This window comes from Mustela nivalis (genome assembly GCF_964662115.1).
Source record: "Mustela nivalis genome assembly, chromosome: 17".
NCBI classification, from domain to species: domain Eukaryota; kingdom Metazoa; phylum Chordata; class Mammalia; order Carnivora; family Mustelidae; genus Mustela; species Mustela nivalis.
In genome coordinates, this window is record NC_139036.1 from 59,700,838 (window position 1) to 59,715,363 (window position 14,526).

The 14,526-nt window shown below is 60.5% G+C and overlaps 1 protein-coding gene across 4 annotated transcripts in view; it reads right to left on the reverse strand.

The window, feature by feature from the left end:
• RBFOX3 (RNA binding fox-1 homolog 3) overlaps nucleotides 1-14,526 on the reverse strand; it is a 389,725-nt gene that overhangs the window by 298,016 nt on the left and 77,183 nt on the right. The gene's annotated exons all lie outside the window — the stretch shown is intronic.

Genomic DNA, 14,526 nt, shown 5'->3' on the forward strand with positions numbered 1-14,526 from the left:
CTGCCACTACAGGGCTGGGAGGGGGAAGGAGGACTAGAGCTGAGGCAACACAGAGAAGCAGGGACACCCACCAGTGCCCTCCCGCTGTGGCCCCTCCCTGGGCCTGGGGCGGACACTCGGGCCCCATCTGACGGCCCCACAGACTCAGGACTTGACCTCGTCTGCCCACATTCCCGGTCGATGTCCCCGAGGGCCTCAGGAAGTGGCATCTGCAAACCCCAGGGGCTCAGCTCGCCCATCTCAGAATAGGGCCGTGGGAATTGGGTGCGGAGGTCAGGAGGGACAGCATGATCGCTGTGCTGTGAACGTGGAAGTCGCCACGGGAGGAGATCGCAAAACTCACCATCCGGGAAATCACGTGTGAGCGTGTGAGGGGGCGGAGGTCACCCCAGCTGCTGTGGTGGCCACTTCACAGCAGGTACCTACCACGAGCCATTATGTCGCACACCTTAACCTCAGGCAAAGCCGCCTGTCCCTTGTGCTGCGGTCAAACTGGCAAATGCGACGTAATGACAAGGATTGGTATCCGATTTTTAAAAACCACCGACACGTCCAAACCAAGCAGAGCTGCTTGTCCTACCAACCACTCCGTCTGGTGGGACACGGAGCTGTCGCCCATCAGGGATGCTGCACTCAGCCTCGCCTCCTGTCCGCATGTCCCTCTGGTACGCTCCCCTCCCTAGCACTCGTGCCCCTTCTCCCGGCTTCTGTCCACCCCCTCACCAGCACCGTATGGGGGGATGAAGCACGCCTGTCCTGTTCCTCCTCTCCCTCATGCTCTCGGCCTCTGCTTCCTCACAACACAAGGGCCAAATGACCAAACCCAGAGCTTGACCTAAGACACGCTAAGAAAGCAAAACTTGCCAGCTCTTGAGCCCGGAGAAGGAGAACACGGGACGCAGCGTTCTGGGAGTGAAGATGATGGGGGGTGCGCGATATTCTGAGTTCATGAGTCTCCTCCTTCCATTTTTAACCCAGAAGCCGGCTCCGTGCCTGACTCCCCTCAAGCCTTATGAATCCCGTCCCTGACAAAAAAAAAAAAATAATAATAATTTGGGTTTTATTATTCTGGCATCTAGTGGGAGTGGGTGACAATTCTACTGTAGTTGAACTGCGGCTGCTTCTTCCTTTTTTAACGCCAGTGAGTTTTAATAATACAGTGTACCTTGAGGTATTGTTGGAATGTTACATTATTCAACGCATCCAACAGGAATGAGAAGGCCCTTATGCAATTTACGTGTCCCCTGCGCTGTGTTTAAAGCCTGGGAAATGCAGGGGTATAATTTGGGAAGCAATTTTCCCCAAGGTCGGGGAAAGCAGTTTCTGGCGGAAAGGCTGGGGGCTGTGTGACCCCAGTGACAGCCAGGCTTGAAGCGGGGGCCCCAGGGACTCCAGGCCCCCCAGAAGCATTCCCCAAATGCGAGAGAACGGGGCTTGCATATAGCCTCTTGGTGGGAAGGAGCTGCCTGGGGCACCGTCCAAAGTGCTCCCAGGCTCTCCGTGTCTTCTGGGCTTCCCTTCCCAGATCAGGCTGGGTTCCTGAGTCCTGGAATCCATGAGCCAGACCAAGAGCCCTGCTCCAGGCCCTCGGGGAACCTGAGGCCAGCTGCTTCCTTCCTGTGGGCGGGCCCTTCCCAAAAGCACCATTCCAGAGCTGAGCATCCCTCCAGCCCCTCCCACGCCAGAGACTGGGGACACAAAGGAGAACACCACACGGGTCTGTCCCCGAGGGGCTTGCAGTGCCGAGGGAGGGCGGATGCGCAGAGGAGGGGGTAAGGGCTCGCACGGGACGTGAGGTGCCACAGGGCAGACCTCAGCTGTGCTCGGGGCGTAGAACAGTGCCCGGCACAGGACAGGGGCTCAACAGTGACGTGTGAGTGGCAGAGTGCACGAAGTGCCAGTACTGGGGATGGGGGAAGCATGCGTGGGGCCCTTAGCAGGGAGTGGGGCGTCTTTCGGGCCTGGGACCAGATGCACTGGAAGGTGAGGCCGGCCGTGCAAGTCGGGTGCCAGACCCAGGAGCACCTCAAACGCGGCGCCAAGGACCCTCAACAGCCACCTGAAGTTTAAGCAGGAAACTACGCAGACGCGTGTCTTAGGAGGTTGGCTCTGGTGTGAGGCAAGGGCAGAAGGGGCTAGAAACCCAGGCAGGAATCTCGACGTGGAGGCCGCCGCGGGCTCTCCTGTGAGGCACTGAGACACACGAGACGGTCGGAGACTGGTCAGGACCACGGACAGGACTCGGGGGCGTCCGCCGGGTGGATGTGGGGTTTGTTGTCGGGTCACAGGCACTCCCGATGGTATTCTCGACACCTTGGAATACGTTAACAGCTACAGAACAAGGTTCCCCAAGGCTTGTGGGGTTGGGTTCAGACTCGGACATGTGCTGGAAGAGCGCTGGGATGCGTGGGGGAGGGGCTGTACGGCAGGTGGTCGGCTGCCGGGATCTAGGGCTTGGAGACCGTCTGGTCTGCTTTGGGGATGGTGGCACCCGCCTCCGGGATGGCCGCCACGATCCTCACCCCGCGTCCCCTGATACAGTCCCCTCTGTCCTCACGCCAGGGCCGACTCTGCCACCCCCGGAACGCAGCCGCAGTGATGGCGTCACGGTTCTGAGATCAGGCCATAAACGACATCGCCCACTCTCACGCTGGTGGGAGCTGGCCGCCGTGTCATGGAGCCACACTCAAGTGGCCACAGAGATGTTAGTGGTGGCTGCGGCCAAGGGCAGGGAGAGGAGCACCCAGTGAGAAGATGGGGGGCGCGAGGGACAAGGGAGCAGGGGCACAGGCGGGATCCCTGGGAGGTGGTGGGGTGGCAGAGAAGCCCGTGCCAAGGAACAGGGGCCCCGCCGAGAAGGGAGCCAAGGCTTTCAGACACCGCAGAAACCCCAGTCTCTATGATGCCCCACGAGAGGGTGTCAGACGCTCCAGACCCCTATGGCGCCCAGCAGCCCCCTGCCCCCCAGCGGGGACCCTCTCCCTTTCTGCCTCCTTGGGAGACCGGGTCCTGTCTCATCTCCTGGGGCCCTGGGCTCCTCTGTGGCGCCTGTTGCAAATTGTAATTATGTTTTAACTTGTTTCCTTACTCATCCGTGGTCCTGGAGGGCTGGGGAGTATCTGTCGTGTTCACCACTGTAAACCCAGTGGCCGACAGACGAGGTTCTCAAACACTTGTTGGATGGATGAATAAATTAATGGAAAAAGCAAAACCCTGAGTCTCGCCGACAGGCCCAGGTTACCGGGGGGCAAACGACCCCCTTCCGTGTCCCTCTCGTGCCCCATACCTCTCCGGTGGGGGGGCGGGGGGGGCAGGGTCCCGTGGCTGTGAAGGAAAGCGTAGCTGGGAAAGGGGAGAGCTGAGGGAGAGGAGACCCTGAGGGTGACCCAGGCAGGCTCCTGCGCTCTTCTCCAGACCCCGAGGGAGGCTGTGGTGTGCTCGGTGCCCAGTGGAGGGGACCAAGGCTGCCTCCCTCAAAGTCCTCAGTGGTTCACAGTCTAGTGGGAAAGCAGGCAGCCAGATGGGGCGAAGGGGTGAGGCCTGGACGCTGACTGTCTCCCTGCTTTGTGCCCCTACCTGAGAGGCCCTGGGCTCACCCAGGAGGGGGACCGCTCCCCTGTACTGGCAGTGATGGGCCCCCTGTCGCTCCTCGCCTGCGACGTACTCAGGCCTGGGCAGGAGCAGGGGCGTCACTGCCGTGATTGAAACAGACCACTACAACACACTCTGCGGCGAAGGGCTGTCGGGAGTGCCGTGGGCACAGCGACCGTGGGAGTGGGCTGCGCTGGGGCGTGGCCAGCTTTCCAAAGGAAGCAGCAGCAGGCTGGCAGGAGGGGGCTCAGCCCCGGTGCGTGGCCAGCTGAGGACAGGTGGCAGGAGAGAAGGTGGCTGAGGCCCGAAGGCCCCACAAGGCCTGCTTTAGAGTCAGCCCCATCCTGCCTACAGGGGAGGACAGGTGGCCAGTGGGTGCTCATAAAAGACAGCCTTAGGGGAGGGCCTGGAACTCACCAGGGATCACAGAGCTGGAGGCCGGTGGTCTTCACCAGGAGGACAGGAGAGCACAGGGAGGGAGCCTTGTCTCTCAGCCCTGGGGCGGGGGAGGCGGTCCCCACAGTTAATCCCCGCACTTGCTTCCCTGGGCCTTAGCACGGCCCCCAGCCCAGGAGAGGGTCTAACTGTCTCCCCCACACACTCCATCCCCTTTCTTCTGCCCTCGGCGATACCCTTGCGGGCCAGGGACCCCAGCTCACAGACATCCTCCTGGGCAGGGCCAGGGAGAGGAAGTCACCCCAGGAACAAGGTGGGGGTCGAGGACAGGCACTTCCTAGGTGGCTTTCCCTGCTGGCACAGGGAGGCCCCATGAAGCTGCCCAGACAGTGGGGCTTGGGGGTGGGCAAGAGGGGGGCGGGGCACCGATCTGGGGAGGGGCTCTGCTCCGGGGCAGCCTGGGCTGGGCAGATAGCACAGCGGCCACAATCAGGAGCTCGTTCCCACTTATCTCCCGGCCGCCAGGTGTCTGTGCATGAGAAACACGGCGTTTGGTAATAGGATTTTGATGCTGAACAGCCGAAGTTTTCTCGGAGACTGGCTTTGCGTCATAAATGTAGGGAACCGCGACCTTAATAGGATTCTAACTTTTAGGCAGCAGACAGAAATGGGGAGGGTGGGATAGAGACTCCAGGATGCTCCCCAAGAACACGGGGCCTGGGGGACCACAGGGCTGGGGGGGGTGCTTGTCGGCCCCGGGTCCTGGTGAAGCCAGGGGGCCTGGTGGAGACGCATTCTTGGACTCCGCATCGCAGGAACAGGCCTGTGATGTCTCAGAACTGGCCCTCAGACCCCCATCTAAGCTGCACGCTCAGGTCCAGGGGGTTGCCCACAGCCCGACTGTGCTGCCGGGCAGGTATTTAAAGAGAGCGCGCGCAGGGAGGAGCAGCAGGGGCAGAGGGGAGAGCGCTGAGCAGACTCCGTGGCCAGCGGGGAGCCCAACATGGGGCTCGATCCCACAACCCTGAGATCACAACCTGAGTTAAAACCAAAGTCAGATGCTTGACTGCCTGAGCCCCCCAGGGCACACCTGCCCCCGGGCAGGTTTTTTAAATGTTCCCTTCCATGGGCTGCCCTGTTCTCCCCAGGCGCGCCACACACGGCTCCAGCCCGAGCACAGGAGAATAACTTGCATCAGTAACGTGTTTAAAAATACATTCTGCCAGCTGCTGTAACAGCATTTGCACTGCACAGTCATCCCGAGAGAATTCCCCGGAGGGCCCGGCTCTGGGAGAATTCTAGCCAGCGGGAGAAGTCCGTCCTGGAGCTGGTGTGGGCACCAGTCCTCAGCTGCCCCCACCTGCCCTGAGCACAGGAGTCAAACTAGAAGACAATGCAACAGAAACAGTGCCCAGAAGGACTTTCTGGGCAGGACGTGGCCTTGAACCCCTGCCCAGGGCAACGTGTCACATGTCCCTTTTCTTGGCAATCTGGAGCCCAGGGATGCCCACCTCTGAGCTTCCCACACGTGGTCTCGGAGGTTGGACAGCACTGTCACGGCATGCTGACTGAAACCCTGTGAAGGCCACTGAGCTACACACCTCAGCTGCCTGGGCTCCCGGGCTCCTGAACCCAGAGGGTGTGGGCTAAGAAATGAGGCCAGTCTGTCCCACACGGGCCTGGGCACTCTTGAGGACAATGCCTACCACCTAGGACAGGACAGCTTTCTGGGTGACCTGAGTGTCCTGTGTGGAGGCAGGGGAGTGAGCTAACGATGCTGCCAGCCCTTTCTCTGCCTTGGAGCCCCTCTCCTGGCTGTTAGCTCAACGGAGCTGGGTTCCCGTGGGCCTGCACTGGTCCAGGCCAGCACAGTCCCAGGAAGACTGGAGCTTCAGCCTCCGTCCGGCTGCCCGCAGCCCATCATCCGGCTTGGGGACTTTAGCACCCCTGCCACATCAAGGAACCTTCTGGAGATGGGAGAATGTCCCCTATCTCAGTGTAGGTGATGGTCAGTCAGGTGTACACAGTTGTCAAAAAACGCCTTCAACTGTACTAAGACCCATACGTTTCACAATCTGTAACTGACTCCCCATTTTTCAACTGAAAAAAAGAAATAACGTTTTAGACTGACAATACACCTTGAGTCAAAGCCACTCTCGGTCCCTAAGGTTCTGACAGGCCACAGAGCCTTTCCGTTGGCCAGAGTCAGACACAGAAGCCCGATCAATACGTCTGGGAAGAAGCAATAATCAGGGCAGTGGTAGCGCATGTGTCCCACACGCAGACTGAGTCACCTGCCCCAGGGGGCTGCCACCAGCAGCGGCAGGAAGGCAAGAGCCATCGGCGTGTCACCCAAAGCCTCAGTCCCAACCTTCGCTTGTCAACTCTCCTGCAGTAAGAAGAGAAAGAGAGGAAACGTGATGATACAGGAACGCGTCCTCCTCCAGGACCCTGTGCTGGCCCCGCTGCATCCTGGAGCAGGGACTAGAATCTACTTCTGGCCCCTTCCGGTTAGCATCAGGTCGGAAGGAACACGCTGCACACGGAGTCGGTGGTCTTGAACAGGACAGGTGGGGCACGCCCAGAGCTCTTCCCCGTCCCCTCTGGGGCACCACGGCTACCACCTCAGTCACCAAGCAAACACCCAGAGTCTGCCCTAGACTGTCCCAGATCCAAGGAGGCTGCTTCACACCTGTCCTCCCACTCCGGCAGGGTCCAGGTCTGGTCTCGGACGGGCCTCCCCGGAGGAGCAGAGGGTGAAGCCCGTGTGCAGGAGGGCTCAGGAGACCCGCGGCGGGGACAGCTGTTGATGCTGAGCAAGAGATGGGCGCAGAGGGCGAGAAGAAGATGGGGAAGCAGGGGCCGTCACCACCCGCTGGGTCTCTCCTAATTCGCTTCCTCGGTAAGAGGCTCTTCTGCCCACCTCCTGCCCTGTGTTCTGAAAGTGAAACACAGACCAAGGGCTGGCAGAGAGCAGGCCTTTCTACGCAAGCCAAGGCCGACTCGTACCCTGCTGTGGCCTCCAGTCTATCCTCTCTGAGTGACCCTGGCCATGAAATCTGCCTTCCCGGGACCTGATTTTCCTTCTGAGGTCCTCTGGCACTCTTCCTACCTAGCATATGAGTTGGGGCTCATGTAGAGCTCCATGATGAAAGGGAGACCTCCCCAGGAGCAGCATGGTGTGCTGAAACTAGGAGTACACGTCAGCAATGGTCACTGGGGACAGACTTTATTCATCTACCCATCCACTTGTCCAACTGCCACCTCTCCGTCTGTCTGTTCCTCCACTGTCCACCGATCCATCCGTCCATCCATCCGTCCACCGATCCACCTACCCATACCCCATTCAACCATCCAGCCATCTACCTACCTACCTGGCCACTCGTCCACCCGCCATAACTCAACCATCCACTCAACCACCCGTCCGCCCATCCATCCATCATCCACAAAGTAAACTCAGCGAGGGCAAAAGAAGGCCCAGTACAGGAGCAGGGACTGAAGGACAGCATTACAAAGACTGAAAGGTCTTTGAGTCTGGGCTTGGAGGTCAGATAAACCTGGAGGGTAACCCTGGCTGCCCTGTCACTATACTGGCGCAAGTTCCTTAAGCTCTCCCAACCTCAGTCTGCCCACCTATGAAGTGGGGAACAACTTTCTTGTGGGGTTACTGTAAAAAACAACACATAAGATCACATACACAGGACGCTTCGCCGCGTGACTGCTCTACGGTCAGCACGGAGCAGATGAAGGCTGCCATCATCTCCGTCCTTGTCGTCAGATTCACAGTCCTCCCCACCGACCGCGGTGGTGCACGGTAATGAGACGCGAGTCCCTGTGCCACGTGACTGCAGGTTTCCTATCGAAGAGGCCAAGTCTCTTTTCCACCCCATATCAGTGTGGGCTCAGTCATGTGACTTATTTAATCAAAGAATGAAGCTCAAGAAACAGGCAGCCGTTTATACACTTAGGCCAGAAGAAGGCGTCCATGTTCCCACTCATTCTCTTATGCCTCTGCCATTGCCACGGTTGGGCTCCTGGTCCCAGGATGGGGTGAAAGGCACATGAAGCAGGGCTGCCCCACTCCACCCGGCCGGGAGCACAGCCATGGAGTCCATCGGCTGGCCCCCAACGGACCCACGGGCTTGGGAAAAATAAAAAGAAGTGACTGGTATTGTAAGCGTCTGATTCTGGAGCAGTCTGCCACGCAACAGCCGCTGCCATGCAACAGCCACTGACTGATGCACCTCTTCCCCCTCAGTTACCCCAGCCCCTTCTCCTGCCTCTGTACCAAGAAGCATCACGTGACCTCTAGCCATGTTTCCCCTACAAGTCAGGAAAGGGGAGGCTTCGGCAGGCAGACGCCGGGGAAGCCTCACTTCCCCGCCCACAGCCCCTGCTTCCTCCCTGGAAACGGGAAGTGACATCACAGCTCGTGGTGCAAGAGGAGGATGTCCGTCATCCCACGGAGGGAAGTGCAGCAAGGCTGTGTGGGGCCGCCTGTCTGTCCATCCACTTCTGAAATCAAGGTCATGCGGTTCTCGGGGCTCCAGGGCACCAGCTCTCAGATGGCGGGAAGGATGAGGGTTTGTCGTGGAAAACGTCGCTGAGTGGAGATCAGGACCGGCAGAGGGTGACACGGTTCTCCGCCGCCCGTGCATTAGGGCCACAGTTCTCTGCTGCCCGCGCATTAGGAACTCCACGCACACGCCCGCCATAAACCGCTAACCCCGCGGGCCTGCTGCCAAGGGGCTCAAAGGTGGATCTGCCACGGTTACGACAACAAAAACTAAAACTGGGTCAAACCTGAAAGGTATTATCTTCCTCCAAGCTGCTAAATGCACCAGAGTAATGAGGTTGGTGAAGCAGTATCTATCCACTGGCCCACAGACAGATTTACCAGTTCTGCGGCAGGCTCGGCCGCTGCCATGCCTCCCCGCTGCGGGGGAAGGTGCCGGCCTTCTCGTGTGCTGACTCTAGAAGCCTCCGGCCACAGGCACCGGGCATCTGAGGGCTCGGGGCGGTTCTTCCTGCCTGCGGAACCCTCACAGCTGCCAAAGAAGAGAGATGTCCATCAGCTCCCGCAGACCAGAGCCCCTGGGAAAAGGCTACTCTTGTTCTTGTCCCCTGCCACACCGCGGGCTTCCGGTGATCGAGGACAGGCAGGAGTCCGGACCAGTGGGAGCTGAGGGGCTGCGGACCACCCCCAGCGCAGCCCCTCCCTCAGTGGCTTCCCGGCATTTAACTGTGGCAGACACAATACCTATACCTTGAATTTGCATAACATGCCCTTCTCCTTATACATTATTGATTAGCATTCTGTTGGGCACGCACACACCCCGCCTGGAACCCATCCTTCAAAGCCTCTCTGTCAACAGGCCTCAGACTGGCCCCATCGTCTAGGTCACCCAGGATTTATAAACTGACCTGCCCCTCCCTTGCAGGTGTGCTTAGAAACCCGTCTGCCTCATCTCAAGGGAGCGGGTGAGGGAGACCGGGTGAGGGAAAGATACTTAAGACAAGAATGTCTTCTCCGACAACCGATTTTATTTTCTACTGCCTGGGATGATTACAACAGTGGGTGGGTTGTTTTGGCAAAGTGGTGGATGGTGCCAGCATCACCCGGCCAGGGTGAAGTGGGCAGAGCCCAAGGAAGGTCAGAGAACCAGAATCTGGCCCCCATGTGCAGGCCGCGGGGCCTCTAGCTATGTCCCAGGGAGCCTGGACGGTGAGCCTCCAGTGTCCTCCAGCCGCAAAACGGGGCCAATAAGCCTGTCCATGGGAGGCGGGAGAAGAGCACAAGATCAGCCCCAGGAAGGGGCTCCACAAACATCCCACTGTGCAGTGACGCGTGCTGCCAGCTCCGGGCAGATCTGGAGGACGAGGCACTCAGTGAGGTCAGCAGACTCCAAGGACAGACACTGTGCGATTCCACGCACGCGAGGCACCTAGAGGACTCAAACGCTCACGGACAGAAAGGAGGACCGTGGACGCCTTGGCGGGGGGTGGGGCAGGCAGGTGGTGTTTCTGGGTGACAGAGCTTGGCTCGGGGAAGACGAACGTGTTCCGGAGGCAGAGGGCGACGGCTGCACCACCATGTCAAACACTGGGCGCCACGGAACGGTGCACCGAAACCCAGTTAAGGGAGTAAGTGTTCGGTTGTGTGGACCTTACCCCGATCATGTGTGAACGCACAGAAGTGCAAGGTGCTGTTATAATGATTCACCTGCGACCCCAATAAGAAAGTCCTCTCTTAGGTCCATTTTATCTCTTGCTTCCCCCCGCCCGAAGTCATCACCTCTTTGGGCACTGACGCGGGGGTGGGGGGGTCCTCTGCGACCCAAGGAGCTCAGATCTTGCCCCTGAGTTGGGAAAAAATGGGATTCTATTCCTGCCCCCACCAAGACGGGCTCGTGCCTGAAAACCATGGGCTTCTGCTCCGACGCGCAGAACGCAGGCTGAGAGAGCAGGTCGGTCTCCCCGACTCCCCGTCTGCAGGGTCCAGGCAGGCCTTCAAGAGAGGAGACCTGCCACCGTCGCCCTGGCCCACCTCGCCCGGCACCGCGGAGAGACTCCTTTGAAAGTCCCTCCCAAGAAAGAGCCAACAGACCGGTTCCCCTTTGCCTGCGATCTGGCCCCGGCCCGTGGGAGCGTCTGCCAAACCCGGAACGGTGTGGCCCAGTGGAAACAGCGTGTGAGCCTCACATGAAATTTTACATTTCCTTATCGCCGCATTTTTTTTTTAAAAAAATATAAAATGAGCAAGCGGGAGTGATGTTTACGATTCCTACATTTGACCCAATATATCCAAACATGATCATTTCAATACATAACCCATACAAATGTGATCGACGAGAGATCGCACGGCGCCTCTCCGCGCAAACCCTCCGCATGTCCAGCCCCGGCAGCCTGGCGCGGCGGTGGCAGCCACTTCAGAAGGTGCCACTCCGAGTTTCCGCCTCGTCCTGCAGCCCCCTGACCAAGGAGATGCAGGACCCACTGTGTCTGCGGGAATCCACCCGGAAAACCAGGGGCAAGGGAGCAGGGACGCCTGGCCCTGGGAGCCGACCAGCAGGAAGGCTGTCCTCTGCCTGCTCCCACAAACTCCTTCCCAGCCAGCCACCAGAATGGGGGACCTTGGAAGGAAGGTGCTCACCTTGTGGGATGCAGCAGGGGTACAGGGCTCAGTGGGGGGCTCCTGCGGCAGGACAGGGACACAAAAGCCTTCATGCAGAGGTGGGATCCAGCAGGCCCCTTTGCTCTCCTGACCCTGGCTTCCGTGGAAGGAGGAGAGGTGTGTGGTTGGCCGGGCCCCTCACCCAGAGCTCCTAGGACTGGGGCCTGCGTGCGGGAGGCCCCCCAGCCCTGGACCTCACCTGCAGCCACCCCATCAGGAGCTACCTGCACGGGTGACCGCCCGGTCACTTAAGCTTTTACAGTATGACCCGGCCCCATTCCCAAAACGCAGAGAGGGAAACCAGAGAAAGCCATCCCTAATGGACTCATTTATTGTCGGGGAGGATTCCCGCATGAGCGAGGCACGCTGTGCTAGGATACGGCATGAGCGGCCACCACGCGTGAACACAGACCGCGTGGCTCAGCACGAGGGGGGCCAGGAGCCTGAGGACAGCTTCGTGGGGCCGCACGCGTGCCCACCAGAGGGTCCCGGGAGAGTCCACCGCCTGCCTCCGCCAGCGCTCCGGGGCTCGTGGCCACCGTCCTCCCAGCCCTGCCCCCGCCGCCACCCGGCCTCCGGGTCTGTCTGCATCTCGTCCTCCGCTGCCCCTCTCGGAAGGACACTCGTGACCGCGTCTCAGCCCCGCCGCAGAGCGAGGGTGCTCTCCCCGCCTCCGGACCTCCCCTCGGCCACACGGGCACCGTGTGTTCCTGCCATGGCAGCCGTGCTCCCAGGCGCTGGGACTAGGGCCTGGCCATCTCGGGGGCCTGCCACTCAACCAGCCACAGATGGACTCCCGCAACAGACGTCGGCACGCACACACGGTGCGGACGCTGAGATCTGACTCCACGTGCTGCAGGAGAAACATTCGTTCCCTGGTGATGAGGCTGGCCATGTGCCCCCAGAGAGAGTTTTGGGGGAGATGCCAACAGAACGGGCCAAGCCCCAGCAAGGTGAAGCCGCTGCAACCCAGGCTTCGAAGACCAGACAGAGAGGTTCCTTTCTATATGGCAAGAGCCATCCCAAAGGGGTCCTGGAGGGGCAGGCGGGGGGCGGGGGCCGGGGGGCACTTGGGCACGGTCACCGTCACTGCAGCTGCGGGCATGCAGAAGGCACTGCCCACGCCCCACATGTCCCCCTGCCCTCACTGTCTCCGTGCACCCTGGCCTGACCCTGGCCGCCGCGTCTCGGGCCTCCTGAGAGGCGGAGCTCCCCGCCCCCACTCCCATCCCCACCGCGCTCATGGCACACGCGGAGATGTTCTAACGCTCCCCGACTGCGCGCGATGGTAACCGGGAGAAAGCATGTGTTTGAGAAGAAAGAAACGGAGACAAGGATCGAGGCAGCGGACGCTAAGTCCCGACACGCCCTCGGTGGCCAAAGGCGCGACCCCAAGCGTCCGAGGGGGAACTGGAGGGGGCGGTGGGAGGAGCCGCACGAGCAGGGGGAGGACCCAAGGCGCCAGCTGCCGGCCCGGCCGGACTGCAGGATGCGTCTGAAGAGCTGGGGAAGGCGCAGGACTCCCCGTGGCCACTTGGCTCCCCGTGGCCACTCGATCATGAATCACGGCAACGGGCTAGGAGCCGCTGCGTGGCCATCTGTCATGGAGAGCTGGGAAGCAGGTGCCCGCTGAGCAGGAAGCCGGCTTGGGTGACCTCCACATCCTGACCCATCCTTGGGTTCCAAGTGTTGCCAAACTTCCCGAACTGCGGGCCAGTCAGCCTCCTGTCCCAACAGCACCCACAGAACGTCGCAGCCAGCGACCTAAGATCTGAGCCCCAGATGGTCAGAAAAAGGCCATGTTGGGGCTGGAGGCCTCGAGCTGGACCCTGGCCCTCACCCCGTCCTATCTGTCACAGGTCAGGCAGCTGGGGGCAGGGACGGGGGTCCTATTTGCCAGCTTGGTGAATCTTGGCAGAATGAGAGCACTTCACTTCCCCTGAAGCATGGGGTCCTGGAGGAGAAACGGACCAGGAGGGGAGGGTAGAGAAGCACGAAGACCGTTCCCCAAGACGACCATTCCCGACGCTGCCCAGCTAGGAGGCTGACCCCTTCCCGAGGGCCTGGGAGGTCCAGGGTGTGAAGTCTCCAGATTTTCCACCAGCCACGTCCTCACAGGAGGCCTGCAGTGAAGGCTGAGCCCAACGGGCATTCTGGGCTATCCCACTGGCTGGCAAGCAGTTGCCTAAGAAACTAGGGAAGTCACCTCACCCTCCCTGGGTGGCTGCTGTCTGCCGGATACTGGGGTGGCGGGGACCAGACCCTGAGCTCCTGGCTGGCAGGAGGAGGGGGCCACAGCAGAGCCCAGGCTCCAATATCCAAAATCCAATATCCAAGCCCACAGAGCCAGGGGGAGATGAGTGGCCAGGGAGCAGCCCGTGGCCTCCGGAGGTGACCTCTCTGACCTGCCTGTTTCTGTCCCTTCTTGTTTAGAGCCGGACATCGCAGCTTCCACGACCTCATTATTTCAGACCAGCCAGCCCCGCCAGACCCACCACTACTCTCTACCCCTCACAGATCCCCTTTCTCGAGGCGCTGCCCCCAAGAACACAAGCAGGGAGGGGGACCGGCCCCGGACCTTCCCAGCCACCCCCCTTGTCAGAGCCTGACACACGCGCACACTGCCTGCCATGCCTGGAGGTTCGGGTGGGAAGCGGCAGCTGCCCCGGGCTCACCTCGGGGTCCCTCCCTACAACACAGGCCCGAGTGGCCTGGGTTCCATACTCCTGATACTGGTGGACCTTGACTTTTGGCCATTCTTTGGGGCCCCCACGATGGGGCTATGGCAGACCTGGCTCATCAGGCCCCACAAGATGGTGGGAGAGTTGCCATTAGCCTGTTCTCAGCCTACAGGAGGGGTGGGAGGGGGAGGGTCCCGCTAGTCAGCCCTCAGTGTACAGTCCACCACCCCCCACCCCGTCAAGATGCATTCAGGGTGAAAGGGGCCCTGGGTGGGCTGATCAACAGGCTGGGACAGATGGGGACACCCCCACTGTATCAGTGACACTGGCTTGTCACATCTGTCCATGACGTTCCCACCTTGGGGCTAAAGCTGGGGGCTCCGGGGGGTCCTGAGCTGCCCAGCATTGCCCCAAACCCCCTCTGCCTTCCCTTTGGTCCTTTGGGATGGGAGTGGTTGATGCTGCCCTTGGTTGGGAGTTTGGGGAGGCTCTACCTCTGGTTGGGAGGGATCTGGGTGTGTCTGGTTGGGGGGGGCGTCTGGTTGGGAGGGGGCTGGTTCTGTCTCTGGCTGGGAGGGGGAGGGCTCTGTGTCTGTTCGGGAGGGACTGGGCTGTCCCTGGTTGGGTGGGGTCTCTGTCTCTGGTTGGGAGGGGGCTGGCTCCCTGTCTGGTTGGGAGGGGGCT